Here is a 3591-nt window from a genome sequence, read left to right as displayed (position 1 = left end):
ATAGATAGATAGATAGATAGATAGATAGATAGATAGATAGATAGATAATCGGGGGGTAAACAGCTGAGGATATAAAACAAATTGGTATGGAAAGTTACCTCCAGGGGATGTAGTGAAGGGAGAGGCCTCTCATTTTCTGTGTTGCATATTTCTGTAACATTTGACTATTTTTCAGTGAGCGTGAATGGACCATCAGAAGAAAATGATTTTTTTACATAAAAAATGTTGTGGTATGTTTTATGCCAAACCACTTCAGCTAATCCCTTTTTGTCTCTGTAATAAAAATAACTTAGAGAATATTAGAGCAAAGAGTAGATATTTGAAGGATAAACATTTACCCAGGACTAGCTTTTCCAAATCCTTGTAATTCTCCTTTCCCCTTGTAAGTCCTAAATCAGAAAGGATTTCACATAACTCTTCAGGTTCGGTTTAGAGCCAGTCCCTCTGTGGGGATGTCGCAGGGAAGGGCCTGAATGAGCTGCAGCCCAGCAGTGGAAATTGAGATCCCGTGCGGGTCACCCGCCCTTCCTCTGTGCCACCTCTCCACAGCCATCCCACTGGGAAAGGGTCCTTAGTCTGAGGGGCAGAAAGACCCTTTTGTCTTTAGCCCTTCAGCTTGATCTTGGACCCCAAAACCTTTGCTATCTTCTGGGCCTCATGGAGAGGTAGCAAGCAGATTCAGTTTTCATTTCACTTTCGGAGCACTCATTTGAAGGTTTTCATTCTGAATTGGCCTGCGTCTGGGTCTCAGACCCACATGCGGTGGCAAGCTCTGGCCTGGTGGAGATGGCCCAGGCAGGTCTGTCTGTACTTTCACTTCCCACCCAGATTCCTGAGTACAGACCAATGGGAGATTGCGTCAGATTCGCCAAGGCAGACCAATTAGACAATCCTGAAATCCCCTGGATGACACAACAGGCATGAAAGCCTGTTTGTACCCTATCGCATTGTTAAATTTAGATGCAGTCTGGCTATGTTACAGAAGGAGCTCTCGAAAAGAGGCAGAGAATGCAAAGAGATCAGTCCAAGGATACAGAAAACCTGCCTGGGCCAGTTAGTCCTCACTTGTTTTGTAATGCAGACAGAGGAGGAGTTAATTCCAACCTCAGCCAGTTGCAACAGAGACATTGTTTCCGTGAAGTTACTCTGGAGAAGGAAGGGCCTTCTAGGTGCTGGGAGCTGATGTTGGCCAAGCCCACACAAGATGGAAGCTGGGAAGGGTAACTGGTATCCTGAAAAACAAGAAGTCAGTTATCCAGTGCCGAATTACTGACAAAATCATGTGAGTGCTTATAACAGGGCAAATAACAAGTGTATGAATAAAATCAAGTATCGCTAAAGAGACAAAAAGCAATAGCCAACGCATAAGTGTACCAGGGACATCATTTATGTTATTAATGAAGTATTTAGAACACACGCATCAGATAGACCTTTTAATTCATGTGAAAAAAAAAAATCGGACTTTGGGGATATGTTGCAGTCTGTAAACTGTAAACAGTGACGTTTTAAACGTCTTTATAGTTGATACCAACACCAGCAACGTGATCCGTTTAAGACTAGGTGGTATTTTGGAAAATGTCATAGATTCACTTTTCCACGCAAAGATGCAAAAAAACCTATCTGGGCATGTTAACCATTATTTGCTTTTAGCAGAGCCAGTCTTCTCCCGAGCCTTTCCAAATATTTATTTATAGAATAGTCTTTCCACTCCTCTGCACTACGAGGCTTGAAAACTATAATCGAAGATGTACTTAAAGCTTTTCACCTGTCAGCAGCTCGCAGCGCTTCCCCTGATGATGAGTGGATAGATATCATCTCAAAAGGGTGGAGAGAAGCACAGACAGGGATAAGGACACACGTTGGCAGAGTGGAACACAGGATGGAATTCCAAAAAGCTTCGAAAGACATGGAAGTCCAGGAGCCCCAGGAAAAGGCTGGTGAGAAGAAATGTACGTAAGACTAAAAACAACAGCAACAAAAAAGATACCCCAGTGCTTTGATAAGGATGTCAGTTACAGGGTTCGTCTTTTCTACCCAGAAGTCAAGAAGGCACTGAAACTGAGGATTTTGCATTCCAGAACCTATAAATTTATCTCTGATTTAATGTCAGAGGATTGAAGTGGCTTCCACAAGCAAGAAAAAAAGTGGAGCCCAAATAGAAGAAAAAGAAGTAAGAGTTGTGTAAGAAGTAAAAAAAGTCCTATTAGAATTATCATCATAAATTGGATATAATTGTGTTATTTTGTGTTAATAATATTTTATGTTAATGAAGCATAGCACTTTTATCAATATCTCTTAACTTTTAGTACTCTTTTAAGTATCAATCTATCCTGAAGTACAGATTTTTAGTAATATCCCTTTTTGCATAATTCTGATTTGTCATGTATCCTCCAAAGTTCCTAATAAACGTCTGTGTTCCATTTGTAGTTCTGTTGCCTCAGCCACATATCTAAAATGACAAGAAACCAGTGAATGAGTGGAAGCAATTTGAAAATGAATTTGCTAGTTTAAAAAAAATGCCATAATTCAAAATATGAGATGAGTCAAAGGGAGGCATTGCCCAGAAAGAAAACACACACACACAGAAAAGAAAACTGTATCATCAGGCAAGTTCATTCACTTGCCAACAACAAATGAGTCATTCATCAGTCTATATGTCACATATATTACAGAACTTGAATCTAAAGTGGTATTTACCTTTCGACAACAACCAAAAAAGCCCCTATGGTCTCGCACTACCTCAGGTTTCCCCTAAATTTCTCAACATGCTCAACTCATCTATTACCCTTCAGAAGAGCTGATCTGAGAAACTTGAATCGACACAGTAAAACAACCAATTATTTTTCTATTTTGCACAGAGAATAGTCACAGCCACTCTTCGTGTCCAAAGCCTTCCGCTGGGAGCTACTAAACAAACCAGTCAATCCATCAATAACTTTCAAGGAATAATTACTCAAAAGCCCTTGTAGAGCTGAGTATGGACCATGGTGCTACCTAAGACTTTAAAAGAAAGGTTCTAGAAATATGCAACAAATAATAATAATTCACCAGTCACCCCTGGCAAAGACCAGCAGCCTTATATTTGGGGCTGCTGGCTGTTTTTCCTTGGGGGAAGGACTTGTTGATAATTTAAGCTTTCTGTCAGGGCTTTTCCCCCAAGGAGTAGAGAAGGGCTTTCTGTCTTCACATGGTCTCTGTGACCTCACACTCTCCAGCTCCTGGGCCAAAAAAATCTGGATTTTATGTTATTAAAGTACACAAAGATGAATAAGTGAAGGGATAGATCAGCTTCATATTTATACATGAAGCAAAATCAGAACATGTCAATATTGGTCAATGCCATGTAATGGATACACTCATATTTGTTATATTAGTTACTGTAAACTTTCTATGTATTTTTTAACTTTTAAAACAAAGTCGAATAAATCAATTAAAGGAGTTTCATGTTTCTACAGAAAAAAAACATTCTTTTACTTCGTAAATCAATGAAATATATGTCCTGTAAGTCAATGAAATAAATATTCTTCTAATGTTTGTTTCATAAGGAAAAGTTTGCCACAAGTATTCCATTCCTAGAACCAAGGTAGAAGT

At 39.5% G+C, this 3591-nt stretch overlaps 1 long non-coding RNA gene across 4 annotated transcripts in view; it reads left to right on the top strand.

Moving 5' to 3' along the window:
• LOC118001543 overlaps nt 1-3271 on the top strand; it is a 189095-nt gene extending 185824 nt beyond the window's left edge. For 3 of the 4 annotated variants that reach the window (XR_004676727.1, XR_004676724.1, XR_004676728.1), the window contains one exon: nt 1773-3271. This is a non-coding gene — a long non-coding RNA (uncharacterized LOC118001543). The remainder of the gene's footprint in view (nt 1-1772) is intronic. The other variant, XR_004676725.1, reaches the window with a different exon arrangement.
• The last annotated feature ends 320 nt before the right edge of the window (nt 3272-3591 follow it).

The sequence above is a fragment of the Mirounga leonina genome, unplaced genomic scaffold, assembly GCF_011800145.1.
Source record: "Mirounga leonina isolate KUSES-001 unplaced genomic scaffold, KU_Mleo_1.0 Mir_53, whole genome shotgun sequence".
In the NCBI taxonomy this organism is placed as follows: domain Eukaryota; kingdom Metazoa; phylum Chordata; class Mammalia; order Carnivora; family Phocidae; genus Mirounga; species Mirounga leonina.
This window is presented reverse-complemented; position numbering and strand designations above follow the sequence as displayed.